The sequence below is a fragment of the Sminthopsis crassicaudata genome, chromosome 2, assembly GCF_048593235.1.
Source record: "Sminthopsis crassicaudata isolate SCR6 chromosome 2, ASM4859323v1, whole genome shotgun sequence".
NCBI lineage: Eukaryota > Metazoa > Chordata > Mammalia > Dasyuromorphia > Dasyuridae > Sminthopsis > Sminthopsis crassicaudata.
The window spans coordinates 181,446,813-181,474,541 of NC_133618.1; the positions used below are offsets into that span (position 1 = coordinate 181,446,813).

At 36.1% G+C, this 27,729-nt stretch overlaps 1 pseudogene; it reads left to right on the forward strand.

Annotated features, from left to right (window-relative positions):
* The first annotated feature begins 24,093 nt into the window (after nt 1-24,093).
* Nucleotides 24,094-27,485, forward strand: LOC141555251 (thioredoxin reductase 1, cytoplasmic pseudogene; annotated as a pseudogene).
* Nucleotides 27,486-27,729: the final 244 nt, after the last annotated feature.

Here is a 27,729-nt window from a genome sequence, read left to right on the forward strand (position 1 = left end):
CATTTATCTTCTATTCTGATAAATATTAATCTATTTGTATTATCTCTCCAAGTGAGTAAATGAAGGAATTAACCTTGGAAAAGAAATAGTGTTGAATCTTGCAAATGTGTTGAGTTCCCTTGAGGAAAGAAGTTGGAGTATTTTAAGAACAGTTCCAGACTTAATCAAACAGACTTAGACAGTACAAATTACTTTAGAAAGAAATGGCTAACAGCTCTCTTAGATCACATTTCCATTACTATTAAGGCCCTGAATTTCTTAAGCATTCACTCTGGTAATATAGAATAATCAGTGAGATTCATGGCACTTAAGGATAAACAGGTTAAGTTCAACAAACAGAATTAGAATCAGAATTTGTAGTAGTGGGCTACTAGAGAGAGGAATAGAAGTTAAAATGAAAAAGTTACTAGAAGAATGCTACCCACTGACCTGAACAGACCAGAGAAAAGAGTGAATTTCTTTTTTTTAACCTCTTCATGTGACGTAATTTACCCTATTTTACCTCCTCTTCCCTCTTCTTCCAGTACAATCCCTTTTCTACCCCTACTTTTTAAAATCATCACAGTAAAGTCAAATTGTATCTACGTCTTATAAGTATACCCCTAATAAAGATACAGTTATCAAGAGTTAAATACATCATCTTTTCAAATATTTTATCATTGAAAAACATTTTTCCCTTCCCTTTTTATCTTTTTATACTTCTCTTGAGTCCTATATTTGAAGCTCACATTTTCTGTTCAGCTTTGATATTTTCCTCTAAAATAAATGAAAACCCCCTATTTCGTTGAATTTTCATCTTTTTTGCTGAAAAATAATTCTAGATTTTCTTTTCTTTTTCTTTTTCTTTTTCTTTTTTTTTTTTTTTGGTTGGATAGTTGATTCTTGACTGCAGTCCATGTTCTTTTACCCTACACAACATCATATTCCAAGGCCTTTGATCCTTTAAAGTGAAAGCTGCTAGATCCTGAGAAATCCTGATTGTGGCTCTTCTCTTTTTATTTATTTTTTTCTTTCTGGCTGCTTATAATTTTTTCTCTTTGATCTGGTAATTCTGGAACTTAGCTACATATTCATTGGAGTTTTAATTTTGGGGTTCTTTATTGATGGATTCTTTCAATGGCTATTTTACCCTCTGGTTCTATGACAAGGGCTGTTATCCTTGATGATTTTTTGAAAGATGTCATCTGAGCTCTTTTTTCATCTTGGTTTTCAGATAATCCAATAATACTTACATTTGTCTCTCTTGGATCTATTTCCCAGGTCAGTTGTTGGTCCAATGAGGTAGTTTTCATTTTCTTCTATTGTTGTATTTGGTTTTGTTTGACTGATTCTTAATGTCTCATTGAGTCATTCACTTTCATTTTTTCAAGTCTAATTTTTACTGAATTATTTTCTTTAGTTTGCTTTTTTATCTCCTTTTGAATTTGGCCAATTGAACTTTTGAATGAATTGTTTTGTTCATTGGATATTTTTTTACATTTAATAAATTATTTTTCAAGGAGTTTTTTTTTTTTTTTTTTTTTTTTTTTTTTTTTTTTTTTTTTTTTTTTTTTTCCCCATTTCATTGACACTATCTTTGAAAGAGTGATTTTCTTTTTCTTTTTCTTTTTTTTTCCCCCCCTGAGGCTGGGGTTAAGTGACTTGCCCAGGGTCACACAGCTAGGAAGTGTTAAGTGTCTGAGACCAGATTTGAACTCGGGTCCTCCTGAATTCAGAGCTGGTGCTCTATCCACTGCACCACCTAGCTGCTCTCTGAAAGAGTGATTTTCTTCAAAAAATGCCTGCGTTTCCTTTTCCAGAGTTCTCATTTTCTTTTCTCATTTTTTTTCTAACTATTTTTAAGATCCTTTTTGAATTCCTCCAAGAGAATGTTGTGAGATAAAACCCAACTTATAGCATTCTTTGAGGCTTCATCTGGAGATATTTTAAATTTAGTATCCTCGGCATTTGAGATTTGTTAGTCTCCATAAAAGCTTCTCCATATTATCTATGTTCAAAGTTCTTTTTGCTTTTTTTGCTCATTTTTAAAGGTTAATGTCTGTTCTTAGAGTGAGGAGGAGATTATCACAAGCTTACTCTATGGGCAAAAGAAGTTTCATGCTGTCCTGGGACCAGTGCTGCAGACATTTTTCTAATGTTGTTTGGGCCTGGCCAAATCCTGCTTGTTAAGCTGGGGTTCAGAGGTCCACTATTTGCCTTCAATAGCTGTATTGATGGTCTCACAGCTAGTCTGCTGATCCACTGGCTTGTGAACCAGGACAAAGTGAGCAACACTGCTATATTTTGGCTATGACTCTCTCACAAGATTTTGCCCAGTATGCAAAGCCAATCCACACTGGGTCTCCCTGTGCCTGATCTAGGCTGCAGTTCACCCTGCCCAATTAGATATATCTTTGCTGAAGTTATTCCAAAATATCTACTGAAGAAAAAATTATACTTTAAATATGTGTGTAGCTACTGTCACTGCAAAACCCATCCAGAGACTTCATCTGGTATGCTTTTTTATTATTTATTTTATTTTTTTAAGTTTTTAATTTTCAAAATATATGCATAGATAAATTTTTCAACATTAACACATACATAGTCTTGTCTTTCATATTTTCCCCTCCTTTCCATATCCCCTCCCTGTATATATTTTATACATGTTAAATCCAATATGTGTAAACATATTTATACAATCCTTTTGCTGGACAAGAAAAATCAGAAAATAGGAAAAATCAAAAGGATCAAAAAGGAAAGAAAATGAGTAAAAAAAGCAAAATGCAGGTGAACACCAACAAAAAGAATGAGAATATTATGTTGTGATCGACCTTCATTTCCCACAGTCTAGGTGTAGATGGCTTTCTTCATCACAAGATCTTTAGAATTGGCTTCAATCATCTCACTGTTGGAAAGAATCACATTCATCAGGATTATTCTCCATATAATCTTGTGGCTGCCATGTACAATGATCTCTTTTTTCTGCTCATTTGATTTATCATCAGATCATGAATGTATCTCCAGGACTCTCTAAAATCATTCTTGTTTCTTATAAAACAAGAATATTCATTAACATTCATATATTATAAATTTTTACAGCCATTCTCCAATTGAAGGGCATACATTCAGTTCCCAGTTTCTTGCTATTATGAAAATGGCTGCCACAAACATTTTTGCACATGTTGACCCCTTTCCTTCTTTTAAGATCTCTTTGAGTTATAGGCCCAATAGGAACACTTTTGGATTAAAGAGTATGCACAATTTGATAACTTTTTTGAGAATAGATCCAAATTGGTCTCTAAAATGGCTGGATTCATTTACAGTTCCACCAACAATGTGTCCTTGTTTTCCTAAATCCTTTCCAACATTCATCATTGTCTTTTACCATCATTTTAGCCAATCTGAGAGGTATATATTAGTGTTTTAGAGTTGTCTTAATTTTCATTTCTCTGATTAATAGTGACTTAGAACATCTTTTCATATAGCTAAAATGGTTTTAATTTCTTCATCTGAAAATTATCTGTTCATATTCATTGACCATTTATTAATTGGGGAATGGCTTGAATTCTTATAAATTTGATTCAATTATCTAGATATTTAGAAATGGGACTTTTATCAGAACCCTTAAACGTAAAATATTTTCCCAATCTATTGCTTCCCTTCTAATTTTGTCTGCATTAATTTTGTTTGTACAAAACCTTTTTAACTTAATGTAATCAAAATTATCTATTTGGTGTTCAATTATGAGTTTCAATACTTCTTGGGACATCAATTCCTTACTTCGCAGGTCTTAGAGGTAAACTATCCAATGTTTTTCTAATTTGTTTATAATATTGTCTTTATGCCTAAATCATGAATCCATGTTGACCTTATCATGGTGTGTGTTTTTTGGTATGGTTCAAATAGTGTGTTCTTAGCCCAAAAGCTGGGGTCTTTGGGTTTGTCAAACACTAAATTGTTATAGTTATTGCCCATTTTGTCCTCTGATCCTACCTACTGATAGACTTCTCTATTTCCAAGCCAGAAACAAATGCTTTTGATGACCCCTTCTTTATAATAAAGTTTTAGGCCTGGCACAGCGAGGCCACCTTTACTGGCATTTTTTTTTTCATTAATTCCCTTGACATTTTTGACTTTTTGTTCTTGTAGTTAAACTTTGTTACTATTTTTTCTACATTTGTAAAATAACTTCTTGGGAGTTTGATTGGTATGGTATTAAATAAGGAGATCAATGTAGGTAGTACTGTAATTTTTATTACATATATATATACTTGGTCTACCCATGAACATTTGATATTTTTATTCCAATTGATTAGGTCTTACTCTATTTGTGTGGAAAGTGTTTTGTAGTTGTGTTCATTTAGTTACTGACTTTCCCTTGGAGAATAGGTTCCCAAATGTTTTATACTATAGATAATTATTTTGAATGGAATTTCTTTTTATGTCTCTTGTTACTGGGCTTTGTTGGGGAAAAAAAATATATATATATATATATATATATATATATATAATTTATGTGGGTTTATTTTGGATCCTGAAACTTTGTTAAGTTGTGAATAGTGTCTAGTACTTTTTAATTTTCTAATTATACCATCTAATCTTCTGTAAAGAATGTTAATTGTATTTCCTCATGAGCTACTCTCTTATCTTTAATCTGTTTTTCTTCTCTTATACAATATTGAATAATAATGATGATAGTGGGCAGACTTTTTCTCTCCTGATCTTATTGGGAATGATTCTAGTTTGTCATTACAAATGATAATTGGTGATGGTTTTAAATAGATATTAATGATCATTTTAAGGAAAAGTCCATTTATTTGATGCTCTCTAGTGTTTTTTAATAGGAATGGGTTTTGGATTTTATCAAATGCCATTTCTGCAGGTATTGAGATAATCATATGATTTTTGTTAGTTTGCTTATTGATATAGTTGATTATTCTGATACTTTTCCTGATATTGATCCAGTCCTGCTTTCCTGGTATAAATTCTACTTGGTCATGATTTATTATCCTTTAATTTGTCTGTAATCTCCTTGCTAATGTTTTATTTAAGATTTTTGTATCAATATTTATTAGGGAAATTGATCTATACTTTTCTTTCTCTGTTTTCACGCTACTTAGTTTATCTATCAGCACCATATCTCTGTCATAAAAAGGAATTTGGTAAAATGCCTTCTTTCCTTATTTTTTCACAAAGTTTATATAGTATTTTCATTAATTGTTCTTGAAACATTTCATAGAATTCACATGTAAATCGATCTGGGCATGGGGAATTTTTCTTAGGGAGTTGATTAATAGCTTGTTCTATTTCTTTTTCTAAAATGGGACTGTTTAAATAATGTATTTCCTCTTGTATTAACCTGATCAATATTTTTGTAGATATTACTTCATTCCATTTAGATTATTAAATTTATTGACATATATTTGGGCAAAATAATTTGTAATTATTGCTCTAATTAAATCTCATTCATGGGAAGTTCTCTGTTTTAATTTTTGAGACTAAAATTTTGATTTTCTTCTTCCTTTTTCTAATCAAATTAACAAAAGTTTTATCTAATACGTTTTGTTTTCATAAAACCAATTCTTAATTGTATTTATTAATTCAATATTTTTCTTATTTTCAATTTTATTAAGCCCCTTATATTTTTAAAACTTCAAATTTGGTATTTAACTGAAATTTTTTGATTTGTACTTTTTCTAGCTTTTTTAGTCGTAAGCTCAATTTATCGATCTTCTCTTTCTCTATTTTATGTAGGTAAGCACCTAGAGATATAGCAATTTACCCTAATATGCACGGTAGCTGTATCCCACAAATTTAGGTATTTTTTCTCATTATTGTCATTCTCGTAGGTGAAATTGTTGATTGTGTCTCTCATTTGTTGTTTCACCTATTCATTCTTTAGGATTAGATTATTTTATTTCCAATTCATTTTTGGTCTATTTCTCATAGCCTTACATTGCATGTGATTTTATTGCATCATGATCTGAAAAAAAAAAATGTGTTTACCTTTTCTGCCTTTCTGCATTCGATTTTGAAGTTTTTATTCCCTAATTCATGGCCATTTTTTATCAGTTCCATGAACCACTGACAAAAAAGTAAACTTTTTATCCCCATTCAATTTTCTAAAAAGATTTATCATATGTAACTTTTCTAACATTCTGTTTACCTCACTAAGTTCTTTCTTATTTATTTTGTGGTTCAATTTCTCTACTTCTGAGAGCGCAAGGTTGAGATCCCCCACTGGTATAATTTTGATATTTATATCTTATTGCAGTTCTCAACTTCTTTTGTCAGAACGTGGATGCTATACCATTTCGTTTAGTATGATATTGCTTCATTATCTATGATACACTTTAGTAAGATATAGTTTTCTTATTTATTTCTATTTATTAAATCTATCTTTGCTTTTATTTGATCTGAGAACAGAGTTGCTACCCTTGTTTATTTTACTTCATCTGAAGTATGACAGATCTTGTTCCAGTGCTTTACATTCACTCTGTATGTATCACTATGCATAAGATGTGTTTCTTGTAAACAACATATTGTAGGATGCTGGCTTTGAATATAGTATACTATCTGCTTCTATTTTATGGGAGAGATAATCCATTCACATTTACAGTTAAAATGACTAATTCTGTATTTCCTGCCATCTTATTTACCCTAAATTATGCTTTTCTCTTTCAATTGCCCCTTCTCTCCTCTCCAGTATTTTGCTTTGGATGACCACCTCCCTCAAACAGCCCTTCCCCTTTAGAACCTCTTCCCCAATTTTAAACATTTCCCCGAAGGCAATACAGAAATTGTGAGAAAAGGGGGTAAAATAGGAAGAGGAACTTTAAGGTGGGAGAAGGATACTAAAAAGGGAGAGCTGTGTAAAGCAAGTGATGTTCACAAGTTTAATACTGGGTAGGGGGTAAGAGAGAAAGAAAGGAGAACAGCATAACCAGGGGTTAACAAGATGGCAAGCAATATAGAATTAGTCATGCTAACCATAAATGTGAATGGGGTAAACCCCTTCATAAAGAGGAAGCAGTAAGCAGACTGGATTAAAAGCCAGAATCCTACTATATGTTGTTTACAGGAAACACACCTGAAACAGGGTGATACATTCAAACTAAAAATAAAAGGGTAGAGCAGAATCTACTATGCTTCAGGTGAAGACAAAAACCAGGGGTAGCCATCCTCATCTCAGATCAAGCAAAAACAAAAATTGATCTAATTAAAAGAGATAAGGAAGGGCATTATATCCTGCTAAAGGTTAGCATAGATAATGAAGCAGTATCAATATTAAGCATATACGCACCAAGTGGTGCAGCATCTAAATTCTTTTTTTTTATTATATATTTTAATAATATTATCCCTTGTATTCATTTTTCCAAATTATCCCCCCCTCCCTCTACTCCCTCCCCCCAATGGCAGGCAATCCCATACACCTTACATGTGTTACAATATAACCTAGATACAATACATGTGTGTAAATACCATTTTCTTGTTGCACAATAAGCATTAGATTCCGAAGGTACATGTAACCTGGGCAGACAGATATTAGTGTTAACAATTTACATTCACTTCCCAGTGTTTCTTCTCTGGGTATAGCTACCTCTGTCCATCACTGATCAACTGGAAGTGAGTTGGCTCTTCTTTATGTTGAAGATTTCCACTTCCATCAGAATACATCCTCATACAGTATTGTTGTTGAAGTGTACAGTGATCTTCTGGTTCTGCTCATTTCACTCAGCAACAGTTGATGTAAGTCTCTCCAAGCCTCTCTGTATTCCTCCTGCTGGTCATTTCTTACAGAGCAATAATATTACATAACCTTCAAATACCATAATTTACCCAACCATTCTCCAACTGATGGACATCCATTCATCTTCCAGTTTCTAGCTACAACAAAAAGAGCTGCCACAAACATTTTGGCACATACAGGTCCCTTTCCACTCTTTAGTATTTCTTTGGGATATAAGCCCAGTAGTAGCACTGCTGGGTCAAAGGGTATGCACAGTTTGATAACTTTTTGGGCATAGTTCCAAATTGCTCTCCAGAATGGCTGGATTCTTTCACAACTCCACCAGCAATGTATTAGTATCCCAGTTTTCCCACATCCTCTCCAACATTCATCATTATTTGTTCCAGTCATCTTAGCCAATCTGACAGGTGTGTAGTGGTATCTCAGAGTTGTCTTAATTTGCATTTCTCTAATCAGTAGTGATTTGGAACACTCTTTCATTTGAGTGGATATAGTTTCAATTTCTTCATCTGAGAATTGTCTGTTCATATCCTTTAACCATTTATCAATTGGAGAATGGTTCGATTTCTTATAAATTAGGGTCAGTTCTCTATAGATTTTGGAAATGAGACCTTTGTCAGAACCTTTGCTTTTAAAAATATTTTCCCAATTTGTTACTTCCCTTCTAATCTTGTTTGAATTAGTATTGTTTGTACAGAAACTTTTTAGTTTGATGTAATCAAAATCTTCTATTTTGTGATCAATAATGATCTCTAGCTCTCCTCTGGTCATAAATTCCTCCCTCCTCCACAGGTCTGAGAGGTAGACTATCCTCTGTTCCTTTAATCTATTTATTATCTCCCTCTTTATGCCTAAATCATGGACCCATTTTGATCTTATCTTGGTATATGGTGTTAAGTGTCGATCCATATCTAATTTCTGCCATGTTAATTTCCAGTTTTCCCAACAGTTTTTTCCAAATAATGAATTTTTATCCCTAATGTTGGTATCTTTGGGTTTGTCAAAGATTAGATTGCTATAGATGTACCCTATTTTGTCCTTTCTATCTAATCTGTTCCACTGATAAACCGGTCTATTTCTTAGCCAATACCAAATGGTTTTGGTGACTGCTGCTATATAATATAGCTTTAGATCAGGTACACTTAGACCACCTTCCTCTGAGTTTTTTTTCATTAGTTCCCTTGCAATTCTCGACCTTTTATTCTTCCATATGAATTTTGTTGTTATTTTTTTCTATGTCATTGAAATAGTTTCTTGGGAGTCTGATTGGTATAACACTAAATAAATAGATTAGTTTGGGGAGTATTGTCATCTTTATTATATTCGCTCGGCCTATCCAAGAGCACTGGATGTCTTTCCAATTATTTAAATCTGACTTTATTTTTGTGGCAAGTGTTTTGTAATTTTTCTCATATAATTCCTGACTTTTCTTTGGTAGATGGATTCCCAAATACTTTATACTCTCAATATTTGTTTGGAATGGAATTTCTCTTTGTATCTCTTGCTGTTGCATTTTGTTAGTGATATATAAAAATGCTGAGGATTTATGTGGATTTATTTTGTATCCTGCCACTTTGCTAAAATTCTGAATTATTTCTAATAGTTTTTTAGCAGAGTCTTTGGGGTTCTCTAAGTATACCATCATGTCATCTGCAAAAAGTGATAGTTTAATTTCCTCATTTCCTACTCTAATTCCTTGAATCACTTTCTCGGCTCTTATTGCCGAGGCTAGCATTTCTAGTACTATACTGAATAGTAATGGGGATAGTGGGCAACCTTGTTTCAGTCCTGATCTTACTGGGAAAGGTTGCAGTTTATTTCTATTGCATATTATGCTTACTGACTGTCTTAAATATATGCTCCTGATTATTCTAAGGAATAATCCATTTATTCCTATACTCTCCAGAGTTTTTAGTAGGAATGGATGTTGGATTTTGTCAAATGCTTTTTCTGCATCTATTGAGATGATCATATGGTTCTTATTAATTTGATTATTAATATGGTCAATTATATTAATAGTTTTCCTAATATTAAACCAGCCCTGCATTCCTGGAATAAATCCTACTTGATCATAGTGTATTATCTTGGAGATGATTTTCTGAAGTCTTTTTGCTAGTATCTTGTTTAAGATTTTAGCATCAATATTCATTAAGGAGATTGGTCTATAATTTTCTTTCTCAGTTTTCGATCTACCAGGTTTAGGTATCAGTACCATGTCTGTGTCATAAAAGGAGTTTGGTAGGACTCCTTCATCCCCTATTTTTTCAAATAATTTATATAACATTGGGGCTAATTGTTCTTTAAATGTTTGTTAGAATTCACATGTGAATCCATCTGGTCCTGGGGATTTTTTCCTGGGGAGTTGATTAATAGCTTGTTCTATTTCTTTTTCTGAAATGGGACTATTTAAGCAATTTATCTCCTCCTCTGTTAATCTAGGGAGCCTATATTTTTGGAGGAAGTCATCCATTTCACTTAAGTTATCAAATTTATTGGCATAAAGTTGGGCAAAGTAACTCCTTATTATTTCTCTAATTTCCTCTTCATTGGTGGAAAGATCCCCCTTTTCATTTGTAAGACTAACAATTTGATTTTCCTCTTTCTTTTTTCTGATCAAATTTACCAAAGGTTTATCTATTTTATTGGCTTTTTCATAAAACCAACTCTTGGTTTTATTTATTAATTCAATAGTTTTTTTTTGTTTTTTTTTACTTTCAATATTATTGATCTCTCCTTTTAATTTTTGTATTTCAAGTTTAATTTGGTTGGGGGTTTTTAATTGGGTCTTTTTTTTTAGCTTTTTAAGTTGCAGGCCCAATTCGTTAATTTTCTCTTTCTCTATTTTCTACATATAAGTCTCTAAAGATATAAAATTTCCCCTTATTACTGCTTTAGCTGCATCCCACAGATTTTGGTATGATGTCTCATCATTGTCATTATCTTGGGTGAAATTATTAATTGTTTCTATAATTTGCTCTTTCACCCAGTCATTCTTTAAGATGAGATTGTTCATTTTCCAATTACTTTTTGGTCTATTTACCCCTAACTTTTTACTGAATGTAGCTTTTATTGCATTTTGATCTGAGAAGAAGGCATTTATTATTTCTGCCTTTCTACTTTTAATTTTGAGATCTTTATGTCCTAATATATGGTCTATTTTTGTATAGGATCCATGAACTGCTGAGAAGAAAGTATATTCCTTTCTATTGCCATTCAGTTTTCTCCAAAGGTCTATCATACCTAGTTTTTCTAATGTTCTATTGACTTTTTAAATTTCTTTCTTATTTGTTTTGTGGTTTGATTTGTCTAAATCTGAGAGTGCAAGGTTGAGATCTCCCACTATTATAGTTTTACTGTCTATTTCTTCTTGCACTCTCTTAACTTTTCCTTTAGAAAGTTAGATGCTATACCACTTGGTGCATATATGTTTAGTATTGATATGGCTTCATTATTTATGCTACCTTTCAGCAGGATATAGTTGCCTTCCTTATCTTTTTTAACTAGATCAACTTCTGCTTTTGCTCGATCTGAGATAAGGATAGCTACGCCTGCTTTTTTGGCTTTACCTGAAGCATAATAGGCTCTGTTCCAACCTTTTACCTTTACTCTGCATGTATCTCCCTGCTTTAAGTGTGTTTCCTGCAGACAACATATTGTAGGGTTCTGATTTTTGATCCAATCTGCTATCCGTCTCCGTTTGATGGGAGCATTCATCCCATTCACATTTTCAGTTAAAATTACTAATTCTGTATTTCCTGCCATCATATTATCCCCAAATTATGCTTTTTCCCTTAACCCCCCTGATCCCCTTCCCCGATATTTAATTTACAGACCCCCCTTGTGAGGTGCAGCCCTACCTTTTTTTAGTATCCCTCCCCCATCCCTCCAAGTCCCTTCACTTATTCTCCTTTTCCTTTTCCCTTTTCCTCTCCACCCTTTTAATGAGGTGAGAAAAAATTCTCTGAAATACAAATATGTCAATTATTTACTCTTTGAGCCTCTTCTGATGAGAGTAAGATTCACACAATGATTCTCCCCCTCACTAAATTCCCTCAGATATGGTGTATCTTCTATGCCTCTTCCTGGGATGTAGTTTCTCTCTTTTTATCAATCCTTCCCCTTTTTCTGAAATGACCTCCTTCCCTTTACTACACCTCCCTTTTTTTCTTTTACATCAGTAAAATCAAATTATCCATGAGTACTTTTTATATACCCACAACAGAGTTACAGTTCTCAAGGGTTCTGTGTACCTTTTTCTGTTTCTCTTCAGTCTTGTGGATATAGATCAAATTTTTTGTTTAAGTCTGGTTTTTTTTCTTAGAAACATATAGAATTCCTCTATTTCATTGAATGACCATCTTCTTCCATGGAAAAAGATGCTAAAATTAGCTGGGTAGTTCATTCTTGATTGCAGTACTTGATCTTTTGCCTTCCGGAATATCAGGTTCCAGGCCCTTCAATCTTTTAATGTGGAGGCAGCCAGATCTTGAGTGACCCTTATTGTGGCACCTTGGTATTTAAATTGTTTTTTTCTAGCTGCTTGCAAGATTTTCTCCTTTTTGTGGTAATTCTGTAGCTTAGCCACACTATTCCGTGGTGTTCTTTTTAAGGGTCTATTTCAGAAGGAGTTTGATGAATTCTTTCCACATCTACTTTCCCTTCTCTTTCTATTATCTCTGGACAGTTCTCTTTGATAATTTCCTGTAAAATAAAATCTAGGCTCTTTTTTTGGTCATAGTTTTCGAGAAGTCCAATGATCCGCAGATTATCTCTCCTAGATCTATTTTCCAGGTCTATAGATTTTCCCTGTAAGTATTTGACGTTGTTCTCCAGCTTCTCATTTTTTTTTTTCTTTTGTTTGACTGATTCTTGGGTTCTCTGTGAATCATTCATTTCTATTTGTTCCATCCTGACTTTTAAGGAGTTATTTTCTTTTTTTTTTTATTATTATTATTTTTTTTATTTTTGTATTCATTTTTCCAAATTACCCCCCCTCCCTCTATTCCCTCCCTCCGATGACAGGCAATCCCATACATTTTACATGTGTTACAATATAGTCTAGGTACAATACATGTGTGTGAATATCATTTTCTTGTTGCACAATAAACATTAGAATCCGAAGGTACATGCAACCTGGGCAGACAGATATTAGTGCTAACAATTTACATTCACTTCCCAGTGTTTCTTCTCTGGGTGCAGCTACTTCTGTCCATCATTGATCAACTGGAAGTGAGTTGGATCTTCTTTATGTTGAAGATTTCCACTTCCATGAGAATACATCCTCATACAGTATTGTTGTTGAAGTGTACAGTGATCTTCTGGTTCTGCTCATTTCACTCAGCATCAGTTGATTTAAGTCTCTCCAGGCCTCTCTGTATTCCTCCTGCTGGTCATTTCTTACAGAGCAATAATATTCCATAACCTTCATATACCACAATTTACCCAACCATTCTCCAACTGATGGACATCCATTCATCTTCCAGTTTCTAGCTACAACAAAAAGAGCTGCCACAAACATTTTGGCACATATATGACTCTTTCCGCTCTTTAGTATTTCTTTGGGATATAATCCCAGTAGTAGCGCTGCTGGGTCAAAGGGTATGCACAATTTGATAACTTTTTGGGCATAATTCCAGATTGCTCTCCAGAATGGCTGGATTCTTTCGCAACTCCACCAGCAATGTATTAGTGTCCCAATTTCCCCACATCCCCTCCAACATTTATCATTATTTGTTCCTGTCATCTTAGCCAATCTGACAGGTGTCTAGTGGTATCTCAGAGTGGTCTTAATTTGCATTTCTCTGATCAGTAGTGATTTGGAACACTCTTTCAAGTGAGTGGATATAGTTTCAATTTCTCCCTCTGAGAATTGTCTGTTCATATCCTTTGACCATTTATCAATTGGAGAATGGTTCGGTTTCTTATAAATTATGGTCAGTTCTCTATATATTTTGGAAATGAGACCTTTGTCAGAACCTTTGTTTTTAAAAATATTTTCCCAATTTGTTACTTCCCTTCTAATCTTGTTTGCATTAGTATTATTTGTACAGAAACTTTTTAGTTTGATGTAATCAAAATCTTCTATTTTGTGATCAATAATGATCTCTAGTTCTCCTCTGGTCATAAATTCCTTCCTCCTCCACAAGTCTGAGAGGTAGATTATCCTCTGTTCCTCTAATCTATTTATTATCTCCCTCTTTATGCCTAAATCATGGATCCATTTTGATCTTATCTTGGTATATGGTGTTAAGAGTGGATCCATATCTAATTTCTGCCATACTAATTTCCAGTTTTCCCAACAGTTTTTTCCAAATAATGAATTTTTATCCCTAATGTTGGAATCTTTGGGTTTGTCAAAGATTAGATTGCTATAGATGTACCCTTTTTTGTCCTTTGTATCTAATCTGTTCCACTGATCTACCGGTCTATTTCTTAGCCAATACCAAATGGTTTTGGTGACTGCTGCTATATAATATAGCTTTAGATCAGGTACACTTAGACCACCTTCCTCTGAGTTTTTTTTCATTAGTTCCCTTGCAATTCTTGACCTTTTATTCTTCCATATGAATTTTGTTGTTATTTTTCTAGGTCATTGAAATAGTTTCTTGGGAGTCTGATTGGTATAACACTAAATAAATAGATTAGTTTGGGGAGTATTGTCATCTTTATTATATTCGCTCGGCCTATCTAAGAGCACTGAATGTCTTTCCAATTATTTAAATCTGATTTTATTTTTGTGGCAAGTGTTTTGTAATTTTTCTCGTATAATTCCTGACTTTTCTTTGGTAGATGGATTCCCAAATATTTTATACTCTCAACATTTGTTTGGAATGGAATTTCTCTTTGTATCTCTTGCTGTTGCATTTTGTTAGTGATATATAAAAATGCCGAGGATTTATGTGGATTTATTTTGTATCTTGCCACTTTGCTGAAATTTTGAATTATTTCTAGTAGCTTTTTAGCAGAGTCTTTGGGGTTCTCTAAGTATACCATCATGTCATCTGCAAAAAGTGATAGTTTAATTTCCTCATTTCCTACTCTAATTCCTTGAATCTCTTTCTCGGCTCTTATTGCCGAGGCTAGCGTTTCTAGTACTATATTGAATAGTAATGGTGATAGTGGCAACCTTGTTTCAGTCCTGATCTTACTGGGAAAGGTTGCAGTTTATTTCTATTGCATATTATGCTTACTGAAGGTCTTAAATATATGCTCCTGATTATTCTAAGGAACAGTCCATTTATTCCTATACTCTAAAGAGTTTTTAGTAGGAATGGATGTTGGATTTTATCAAATGCTTTTTCTGCATCTATTGAGATGATCATATGGTTCTTATTAATTTGATTATTAATATGGTCAATTATATTAATAGTTTTCCTAATATTAAACCAGCCCTGCATTCCTGGAATAAATCCTACTTGATCATAGTGTATTATCTTGGAGATGATTTTCTGAAGTCTTTTTGCTAGTATCTTGTTTAAGATTTTAGCATCAATATTCATTAAGGAGATTGGTCTATAATTTTCTTTCTCAGTTTTCGATCTACCAGGTTTAGGTATCAGTACCATGTCTGTGTCATAAAAGGAGTTTGGTAGGACTCCTTCATCCCCTATTTTTTCAAATAATTTATATAACATTGGGGCTAATTGTTCTTTAAATGTTTGGTAGAATTCACATGTGAATCCATCTGGTCCTGGGGATTTTTTCCTGGGGAGTTGATTAATAGCTTGTTCTATTTCTTTTTCTGAAATGGGACTATTTAAGCAATTTATCTCCTCCTCTGTTAATCTAGGGAGCCTATATTTTTGGAGGAAGTCATCCATTTCACTTAAGTTATCGAATTTATTGGCATAAAGTTGGGCAAAGTAACTCCTTATTATTTCTCTAATTTCCTCTTCATTGGTGGAAAGATCCCCCTTTTCATTTGTAAGACTATCAATGTGATTTTCCTCTTTCTTTTTTTTGATCAAATTTACCAAAGGTTTATCTATTTTATTGGCTTTTTCATAAAACCAACTCTTGGTTTTATTTATTAATTCAATAGTTTTTTTACTTTCAATATTATTGATTTCTCCTTTTAATTTTTGTATTTCAAGTTTAATTTTTGGTTGGGGGTTTATAATTTGGTCTTTTTCTAGCCTTTTAAGTTGTAAGCCCAATTCGTTAATCTTCTCTTTCTCAATTTTCTTCAAATAAGCCTCTAAAGATATAAAATTTCCCCTTATTACTGCTTTAGCTGCATCCCAAAGATTTTGATATGATGTCTCATCATTGTCATTATCTTGGGTGAAATTGTTAATTGTTTCTATAATTTGCTCTTTCACCCAGTCATTCTTTAAGATGAGATTATTCAGTTTCCAATTACTTTTTTGTCTATTTACCCCTAACTTTTTACTGAATGTAGCTTTTATTGCATTGTGATCTGAGAAGAAGGCATTTATTATTTCTGCCTTCCTACATTTAATTTTGAGATCTTTATGTCCTAATATATGGTCAATTTTTGTATAGGATCCATGAACTGCTGAGAAGAAAGTATATTCCTTTCTATTGCCATTCAGTTTTCTCCAAAGGTCTATCATACCTAGTTTTTCTAATATTCTATTTACTTTTTAAATTTCTTTCTTGTTTGTTTTGTGGTTTGATTTGTCTAAATCTGAGAGTGCAAGGTTGAGATCTCCCACTATTATAGTTTTACTGTATATTTCTTCTTGCAGTTCTCTTAACTTTTCCTTTAGAAAGTTAGATGCTATACCACTTGGTGCATATATGTTTAGTATTGATATGGCTTCATTATTTATGCTACCTTTCAGCAGGATATAGTTTCCTTCCTTATCTTTTTTAACGAGATCTACTTCTGCTTTTGCTTGATCTGAGATAAGGATAGCTACCCCTGCTTTTTTGCCTTTACCTGAAGCATAATAGGCTCTGTTCCAACCTTTTACCTTTATTCTGTATGTATCTCCCTGCTTTAAGTGTGTTTCCTGTAGGCAACATATTGTAGGGTTCTGCTTTTTGATCCAATCTGCTATCCGTCTCCGTTTGATGGGATCGTTCATCCCATTTACATTTACAGTTAAAATTACTAATTCTGTTTCCTGCCATCGTATTATCCCCAGATTATGCTTTTTTCCCTTGACCCCCCTGATCCCCCTCCCCGATATTTAATTTACAGACCCCCCCTTGTGACGCGCAACCCTCCCTCTTTTTTTTTTTTTTTTTAGGATCCCTCCCCCCTCCCTCCAAGTCCCTTCACTTATTCTCCTTTTCCTTTTCCCTTTTCCTCTCCCCCCTTTTAATGAGGTGAGAGAAAATTCTCTGAAAAACCAAAATGTTAATTATTTACTCTTTGAGCCTCTCCTGATGAGAGTAAGATTCACACAATGATTCTCCCCCTCACTAAGTTCCCTCAAATATGGTGTATTTTCTATGCCTCTTCTTGGGATGTAGGTTCCCTCTTTTTATCACTCCTTCCCCTTTTTCTGAACCGACCTCCTTCCCTTTACTAAACCCCCCTTTTTTTCTTTTATATCAGTAAAATCAAATTATCCTTGAGTATTTTTTTATATACCCACAACAGAGTTACAGTTCTCAAGGGTTCTGTGTACCTTTTTCTGTTTCTCTTCAGTCTTGTGGATGTAGATCAAATTTTTTTGTTTAAGTCTGGTTTTTTTCTTAGAAACATATAGAATTCCTCTGTTTCATTGAATGACCATCTTCTTCCATGGAAAAAGATGCTAAACTTAGCTGGGTAGTTCATTCTTGGTTGCAGTCCTTGATCTTTTGCCTTACGGAATATCAGGTTCCAGGCCCTTCTATCTTTTAATGTGGAGGCAGCCAGATCTTGGGTGACCCTTATTGTGGCACCTTGGTATTTAAATTGTTTTTTTCTAGCTGCTTGCAGGATTTTCTCCTTTGTGTGGTAATTCTGCAGCTTAGCCACACTATTCCGTGGTGTTCTTTTTTTAAGGTCTATTTCAGAAGGAGTTCGATGAATTCTTTCCACATCTACTTTCCCTTCTGTTTCTATTATCTCTGGACAGTTCTCCTTGATAATTTCCTGTAAAATAGAATCTAGGCTCTTTTTTTGGTCATAGTTTTCTGGAAGTCCAATAATCCGCAGATTATCTCTCCTAGATCTATTTTCCAAGTCTATAGATTTTCCCAGTAAGTATTTGACGTTGTTCTCCAGCTTCTCATTTTTTTTTGTTTTGTTTGACTGATTCTTGGGTTCTCTGTGAATCATTCATTTCTATTTGTTCCATCCTGACTTTTCAGGAGTTATTTTCTTCTTTCACAGTTTTTAGTTTTTTTTGTAAATGCCCAATTTCGTTTATAAATGAATTATTTTGCTTTATTGAATTTTTTTCCATTTCCCTAATTTTTTTTTGAGAATTATTTTCTTTTTCCAATTCAGAAATTCTATTTCCTTGAGACTTTTTTATCTTTTCCAATTCAGAAATCCTACTTTCCTGTGCTTTTTTAACCTTTTCTAATTCATAAATTTTGTTTCCCTGCATCTCCTGTGAATCCTTTATTTTTTCCAACTCCAATTTCAGGACGTTGTTATTCTCTATCATAGCTTCCCTTTCCTTTCCCCATTTTTCTTCAAACTCCCTCAATTTTTTAAGAGTTTCTTCTAGGAGAGAGTTATGTGATGGGGGGCAGGGATCGTTCCCCTTTAGGTTGTTATCTGCTGTCTCTCTGCTGTTAACTTCCTCGGGGTTGGATACCCGCTCTTTCTCTGTATAGAAGGAATCTATGGTTTTTCTAGCTTCTTTGCTCATACTTAAAAAATCTTTTGGGGTCTGTCCCTGGGGTAGGAAATTATTTATTTACTTCTTTACCAGCTTCCTCCCAGACCGGATGGATGCAGCAGCTCCTGCGTCTGAGCTAAGATAGAGCTCTGGGAGAGAGTTCCCCACCCCCTCCCTGGAAGTGCCTCAGAGGTGATTAGCACTACTGTGCTTCGAGGGTGTAGAATAGTAAAGACAGCACAAAGCCCAGCCTATGTGTCCGGGTGGGGCGTGGATGTCTGCAGCAGGTGACGTGAAAAGCCCCTGCGCTCAAACTGGAAGTGTCTGCCAGAAACCGCGGTCCCTAGTTCAAAGGTTCCACTTCTCTGGGACTTCCTGGAGCTGAGTTCCACTCCCTCCAGCTAAACTAGGCAGTGTGTGTTGCCTTGGGCCGTATCCACCCACTTGTCAATCTCTTAACTATTCTCAGGTGGTAGCTGAGGCCACACCCCCTGGTGCCGAGTCTCTGCTGAGTCACCCCCAGGATCAGGGAAAATCTAATCTGAGTTTTAAAATATTTTGGCTTTCTCTTCTGAACTGTTGTAGTATAAGTAGAGAAGAGCTAACAGCCTGTGCCAGATTCCTTTACCTCAGTGGCTTCTCTGATCCCAGAGCCCTTCCCAGCGCAATAGGTGCAGTGTGCCCCTACCCCACCGTCTGTGCTGATCTCTCTTATTCCTCCCCTGAGAACTGACCTTTCCTGTTGAAACTCCAGATTCTCTTCAGCTGGTAAGTCGTGCTTCCAGTCCTTGTGGTATCTATAAGTCCTGAGCTAATTTTGAGACTTAATTTATCTAATTGGTTGTGAGGGAGTGAGGACGTTCACTGAGTCGTGTGTTTCTTCTCCGCCATCTTGGCTCCGCCTTTTAAGGAGTTATTTTCTTGTTTCACAGTTTTTAGTTCTTTTTGTAAATGCCCAATTTCGTTTTTAATTGAATTATTTTGCTCTATTGAATATTTTCCATTTCCCTAATTTTTTTTTAGAAAATTATTTTCTTTTTCCAATTCAGAAATTCTATTTTCTTGAGACTTTTTTATCTTTTCCAATTCAGAAAGCCTACTTTCCTGTGATTTTTTAACCTTTTCTAATTCACAAATTTTGTTTCCCTTTATCTCCTGTGAATTCTTTATTCTTTTTCCATCTCCAATTTCAGGACATTGTTATGCTCTATCATAGCTTCCCTTTCCTTTCCTCATTTTTCTTCAAACTCTCTTAGCTTTTTAATAGTCTCTTTGAGGAGAGAGTTATGTGATGGGGGGCAGGAATCATTCCCCTTTAGGTTGTAATCTGCTGGCTCTCTGTTTTGAACTTCCTTGGGGTTGGATACCTGCTCTTTCTCTGTGTAGAAGGAATCTATGGTGTTTCTGGGCTTTTTGCTCATACTTGAAAAATCTTTTGGGGTCTGTCCCTGGGGTAGGAAATTATTTATTTATTTCTTTACCAGCTTCCTCCCAGACCAGATGGATTCAGTGGCTCCTGCACCTGAGCTAAGAGAGAGCTGTGGGAGAGAGTTCCCCACCTCCCTGGAAGTGCCTCAGAGGTGACTAGCACTGCTGTGCTTTGAGGGCGCTGTGTTCTAGTGGCTTCCCTGAGGTTTGAGACTGAACAGTAAAGACGGCACAAAGCCCAGCCTATGCGTCCCGGTGGGGCGTGAATGTCAGTAGCAGGTGACGTGAAAAGCCCCTGCACTCAAACTGGAAGTGTCTGCCAGAAACCGCGGTCCCTAGTTCAAAGGTACCGCTTCTCTGGGGCTTCCGGGGCTGATTTCCACAGCCTTCAGCTGAGCCAGGCAGTGTGTGTTGCCGTGGGCCGTATCTGCCCACTTCTCAATCTCTTAACTAGTCTCAGGTGGGAACTAGGGGCCACACCCCCAGTGCCATGATCTGCTGAGTCACCCCCAGGATCTGTGAAGATCTAATCTATCTTTGAATTTTTAGAGTGGCTTAGATTTCTCTTCTGAACTGCTGTATTATAAGTAGAGAAGAGCTAACAGCCTGTGCCAGATTCCTTTATCTCAGTGGCTTCTCTGATCCCAGAGCCCTTCCCAGTGTGATCAGCGCAGTATGTGAGCGAGCACCCAGCCATCTGTGCTGGCCTCTCTTCTTCCTACCCTGGGAACTCACCTTTTCTGTTGAAACTCCAGATTCTCTTCAGCTGGTAAGTTGTGCTTCCAGTCCTTGTGGTATCTATCAGTCCAGAGCTATTTTTGAGGCTGATTTATCTAATTGGTTGTGAGGGAGTAAGGGCGTTCACAGAGTTGTGTGTATCTTCTCCACCATCTAGCACCTAAATTCTTAAAAGAGAAATTTAGAGAGCTGCAAAATTAATAGAAAGAAAATCTATAATAATAGGAGATCTCAACCTTGCATTCTCAGAATTAGATAAATCAAACCACAAAATAGATAAGAACGAAGTCAAAGAGGTAAATAGAATACTAGAAAAGTTTGATATGATAGATCTTTGAAGAAAGCTAAAGGGAGACAGAAAGGAGTATACTTATTTCTCAGCAGTTCATGGAACTTATACAAAAATTGATCACATACTAGGACATAAAAACCTCAAAATCAAATGCAGTAAGGCAGAAATAGTAAAGGCATCCTTTTCAACCCACAATGCAATTAAAATTACATCTAATAAAAAGCCAGGGAAAATAGACCAAAAAATAATTGGAAACTAATAATCTTATACTAAAGAATGATTGGATAAAACAGCAAATTATAGACATAATTAATAACTTCACCCAAGAAAATGACAATAATGAGACATCATAGCCAAATGTATGGGATACAGCCAAAGCAGTAATAAGGGGAAGTTTTATATCTGTAGTTGCCTACTTGCATAAAATAGAGAAAAAGAGTCAACGAATTGGGCTTACAACTAAAATTGCTAGAATTGTGGATACCCAGAAAAGGAACAAATTAAATACCGCCAGACAAACACTAAACTTGAAATACTAAAAATAAAAGGTGATATTAATAAAATTGAAAATTAAAAAAAAACTATTGAATTCATTAATAAAACTAAGAGATAGTTATATGAAAAAACCAACAAAATAGACAAGCCCTTAGTAAATCTAATTAAAAAAAGGAAAGAGAAAAAAGCAAATTGTTAGTCTTGAAAATGAAAAGGGAAAACTCACCACTAATGAAGAGGAAATTAGAACAATAGTTAGGAGCTACTTTGCTCAACTTTATGCCAATAAATTCTATAACTTAAATGAAATGGAAGAATACCTTCAAAAACATACCTTGCCCAGATTAACAGAGGAAGAAGTAAGTAGTCTAAATACCGTGTTTCCCCGATAATAAGACCTATCCTGAAAATAAGACACCCACATACTCTTTAATATTCCGCTAAAATAAGCCCTCCCCCGAAAATAAGCCCTATCGAACTTACTATGAAAACGGTCATCATGGTGATCCCCTGCGCTATATGCTGCGTAGCGGTACCTTCAGTAAGCAGCGCCGCCCTCCCCTCCCGGGTGAAACGCACGTCGCGCTCCGAGCTGCATCCAATCAGAGCTGCAGCAGTGAGCGCGTCATCCTCTTCTTCCCTGGTGATTTGCTTGCTGGCGCTACTGAGAGCAGCGCCGCAGAGTAGAGCTGAGACAGGACCATCTAAAAACTCGGTAAGTTCAGTAAGCGATGGAGAATAAAATAAGCACTCAGGGGGCATGATGGAGGCTAAAAGGGGCATGATGGAGGCTAAAATGGGCATGATGGAGGATAAAAGGGGCATGATGGAGGCTAAAATGGGCATGATGGAGGATAAAAGGGGCATGATGGAGGATAAAATAAGCCCTCCCCTGAAAATAAGCCCTCTGGTGTTTTTTAGTCCCAAAAAAATAATAAGACAGTGTCTTATTATCGGGGAAACACGGTAGTCCCATTTTAGAAAAATAAAGAGCAAGCTATTAACCAACTCCCTAAGAAAAAATCTCAAGTACCAGATGGATTTACATGTGAATTCTACCAAACATTTAAAGAACAACTAACTCCAATGCTATATAAACTGTTTGAAAAAATATGGATTGAAGGAGTCCTATCAAATTCCTTTTATGACACATACATGGTACTGATTGATACCTAAACCAGGTAGATTGAAAACTGGGAAAGAAAACTTTAGATCAATCTCCTTAATGAATATTGATGCTAAAATTTTAATACAATATTAGCAAAAAGACTTCAGAAAATCATCCCAGAATAATACATTATGATCAAGAAGGATTTATACCAGGAATGCAGGGTTGGTTTAATATCAGGAAAACTATTAGTATAATTTACCATATTAATAATCAAATTAATAAAAACCATATGATCATCTCAGTAGATGCAGAAAAAGCATTTGATAAAATCCAACATCCATTCCTACTAAAAATGATTGAGAGTATAGGAATAAATGGACTATTCCTTAAAATAATAAGGAGCATATATTTAAAACCATCACTAAACATCATATGTAATGGTGATAAACTGGAACCTTTCCCTATAAGAACAGGAGTGAAACAAGGTTGCCCACTATCCCCATTACTATTCAATATAGTACTAGAAATGCTAGCCTCAGCCATAAGAGCCAAGAAAGAGATTCAAGTAATTAGAGTAGGAAATGAGGAAATCAAACTATCACTCTTTGCAGATGACATGATGGTGTACTTAGAGAACCCCAAAGACTCTGCTAAAAAGCTATTAGAAATAATTCAAAACTTTAGCAAAGTTGCAGGATACAAAATAAATCCAAGTAAATCCTCAGCATTTTTATACATTACCAACACAATCCAAGAGCAAGAGATACAAAGAGAAATTCCATTCAAAATGATGGTCGATAGTATAAAATATTTGGGAATATATCTACCAAAGGAAAGTCAGGAATTATATGAGCAAAATTATGAAACACTTGCCACAAAAATAAAGTCAGATTTAATTGGAAAGATATTGAGTGCTCTTGGATAGGCCAAATGAATATAATCAAGATGACAATACTCCCTAAACTAATCTATTTATTTTGTGCTATACCAATCAGACTCCTAAGGAACTATTTTAAGGACCTAGAAAAACTAACAACAAAATTCATATGGAAGAACAAAAGGTTGAGAATTTCAAGGGAAGTAATGGAAAAAAAATCAAATTAAGGTAGCCTAAATATACCTGATCTAGAACTATATTATAAAGCAGCAGTCACCAAAATCATTTGGTATTGGCTAAGAAATAGACTAATTGATCAGTGGAATAGGTTAGGTTCACAGGGCAAGATAGTGAATAAAAATAGAAATCTAATCTTTGAGAAACCCAAAGATCCCCAATTTTGGGATAAGAATTCATTATTTGGAGGGTGGTGCTTTTTCCCAGGTTCTAGGTCCAGTTCTTTCTTCTCTCCTACTCTGGGCCTGAGGACGTTGGGTGGGTGGGAGGCCTGTGCGACAGGGGGGGCGATTTCTCCACTTTGCAGCTACCCAACGAGACTCCAGTTTGCTAAACTAAGCTAAGCAGCCTGCTTTGTATATGAGAAAGCTCGATTTTTTGCTTTGTCATCCTGACTCTGGCTCCCAGCCCACTTTTCGGCGAGAAAACGAGGGAGTGGCTTCTGGTGGCTTAAAGTAACACGGGGAAACTGTGGTCAGACCGACCTTGGGAGAGAGAGGAAGCCCAGCATGAAGAGACGGGCCGATCCCCCCCACGCCAGTAAGGACGATATACCTCAAACTCTGTTGAGAATGAATGGGTCAAATGAGACCCCCGAATCCTATGATTATGACCTAATTATCATCGGAGGAGGTTCTGGAGGCCTGGCTGCTGCCAAGGAGGCAGCCAAATATGGCAAGAAGATCATGGTGCTGGATTTTGTTACTCCAACTCCTCTTGGAAATAGATGGGGTCTTGGAGGAACATGTGTGAATGTCGGCTGTATACCTAAGAAACTTATGCACCAGGCGGCTCTGTTAGGGCAGGCCTTGCAAGACTCCCGCAAATATGGATGGCAGATTGAAGAGGAAGTCAAACACAATTGGGAAAGAATGACAGAAGCAGTGCAGAATTACATCGGCTCTCTGAACTGGGGTTACCGAGTAACCTTACGGGAGAACAAGGTCATCTACGAGAATGCTTATGGAGAATTTGTGGGGCCCCACAAGATTAAGGCAACCAATAGCAAAGGCAAAGAAAAGTTTTATACTGCAGAAAGATTCCTCATTGCCACAGGTGAAAGACCACGTTACCCGGGCATCCCAGGAGACAAAGAATATTGCATTAGCAGTGATGACCTTTTCTCCTTATCTTACTGCCCGGGAAAGACGCTGGTGGTTGGGGCGTCCTACGTAGCCCTTGAATGCGCTGGGTTTCTGGCAGGCATTGGTTTGGATGTCACTGTGATGGTTCGGTCCATTCTCCTGAGAGGGTTCGACCAAGACATGGCCAACAAAATTGGGGACCACATGGAGGGACATGGCATCAGATTCATCAGGAAGTTTGTGCCTATTAAAATTGAACAGATTGAAGAAGGCATGCCTGGCAGACTCAAAGTGATAGCTCAGTCCACCGATGGCAAGGAGACCATTGAGGAAGAATACAATACAGTGCTGCTGGCGATAGGACGAGATTCATGCACAAGAAAAATTGGCTTGGAAGCAGTTGGGGTGAAGATCAATGAAAAGACAGGGAAAATACCTGTCAATGATGAGGAACAGACCAATGTACCTTACATCTATGCCATTGGAGATATCTTAGAAGATAAACTGGAACTGACACCAGTAGCGATCCAGGCAGGCAGATTGTTAGCTCGGCGACTTTATGCTGGTTCTAAAGTAAAGTGTGACTATGACAATGTTCCCACCACTGTATTTACCCCTATGGAATATGGGTCTTGTGGTCTCTCTGAAGAGAAAGCCATCGAGAAGTTTGGAGAAGAAAACATAGAGGTCTACCATAGCTACTTTTGGCCACTGGAATGGACCATCCCCTCAAGAGATAACAATAAATGCTACGCCAAGATCATCTGCCACGTCAAAGACAATGAACGTGTTGTGGGTTTCCATGTCCTGGGTCCAAATGCGGGCGAAGTGACTCAGGGCTTTGCTGCGGCCCTCAAGTGCGGACTGACCAAAGAGCAGCTGGACAACACAATTGGAATCCACCCAGTGTGTGCAGAGGTATTTACGACGCTGTCCGTGACTAAACGCTCCGGGGGAAGCATCCTCCAGGCAGGTTGCTGAGGTTAAGCCCCAGTGTTGCTGCTGCTGCCTATGGCGACTCCGGATTCACGTCATTTTCTCGGTTAGAAAAAAGCCTTAAGAGAATCCACCATCCAGTCTCTCCGCATCTCTCCTAATGGTAGAAAGGAGAGGCTACTCGAACCTTTGGGATTCATCCATGTATCGTGGTTCCCGGAGAAGGCAGTCAGCAAAACACTGGGATAATCGCAGCGTACCTGAAACTGAGGTCCAGGGTGCATCTGGCAGATGCGTTAATGAAGTCTCCACCTAAAGCCCATAGTTCGTGGTGGGTGGTGACCGAAGAACCCATGTCTTCAGTTTTATCAAAGACTTTTTATTTTGTTCTGTTTTCAATGAAGAATATTCTCGTGGATTTCTCTGCAGAAACCAGAGAATCGAGGCTACTGCCTCTGACAACACTTGCTTTTAAAGCATAGATTGATTATGTAGGAGCCTCCCAAAGAGCCCCTTCTCTCTTTGCTGTAGGGGCGTGCATGCATTGGCAAACTTCTAGCAACAAGAGGAGACTAGAGTTTGCTCCTTTTTTCCATCTAAGAATTCAAATGACCTTTTTAGCCTCTGCTTTTTCATAAATTCCCTGATCCAGTTGAGAGCACATGTATCCCTGTTAATCTCTTTCCTATTCCTCCCCTCAAACACATTTTACCACTTTGCAAGATGGTACCTGTTTGAGCAGTCAAGCTGATCTCCTGGACTGGAGATCTGAACCACAGTTTCTACACAGGTTTTAGATTTTAGTCTTAATTCAGTGAAACAGGGGGGCTTCTGGGAATAATCACAACATCCACGCAGGTACTCTGTAGCTGATGATAGGGTAAAAAATTCAAAATAACTTGTCTCGACTTATTCCTTGATCCTTTTGGACAAAATGAGAATGATTGATAGCCTAAAAACTCTCAATTTTCTCATCAAGGATCCATTTATGGATCCCTTCAGGAGAGGTGTCAGTTATAGAGAGATGAGTAGTCCATCTATACTTGTGTTCTTCATTCTTTTGAGGGAGTTGAGAAGAGGAGACCCATTTCCCTTTTGGTTTCTTCTTTATCATTTGCTTTTTTTTTTTTTTAAAGGTATTATTCATATCATAAATTATTTAATTATTTTTTTAAAGCCCATGGACAGATCTGAAGGATTTTTCTATTTCATAAACACCAAATGGTTTTGGCTCCTTTGTTTAGGGGGGAGGAATGAGGAAGGAGAATGCAGGTGGAATCTTATGCAGAATTGTTTTCTCTTAGATCTCCAGCTTAGAATAACTGTTGTTGGGAGGCTGGATTGTATTTAAGGTACTTGTCTCATTGAAGAAGTTTAAAGGAGAGTGAACACTGGAAGTTTTCCATGTCCTGACATATATATATGTGGGGGAGGGCATAGATCTATCTATCTACACACATACATATATATATATATATATATCTATGCTCATTTCTCTACCTATAGCTTATAATTTGTCTTAGCTGGTGCATTCAGTAATTGCTTCAAAGCCCCCCTCCAAGGAGCCTCAGGACCCAACAAGGTCCCCACTTGTCTGTCTCTCTCTTCTCACCTTAGGGTCTCACGTTCTGTTGGCTTCTGGGAAAATAGGCAGGTTGCTATGAAAGAAACAGGAGACAGCAGTTCTCCTGTTTCAGATTAGATTTCTCTAACTCTTCCTGTCTCTGAATATGGAAAGGGAGATGGGCAAAATGGAGGTCATTGTGTTTTGAATTTAATCATGTTCCCATTCAGCAAAAACAAAAACATTTTCTATCTAGATCCCTAGTAAAAAAAGGAATCTGATCTGAAGAATTGGTCTCACTTGGTGTCTTCCCAATTGAACCCCTTATCAAACTAATTTTTTTGTTGTTTATGATCATTTTGGAAGAAAAAAACTTGATAATGTGAAACTTTAAATAATATTTATATTCCTCTTTAAAAAAAAAAGAATTCATTATTTGACAAAGACTGCTGGGAAAACTGGAAATTAGTATGGCAGAAACTAGGC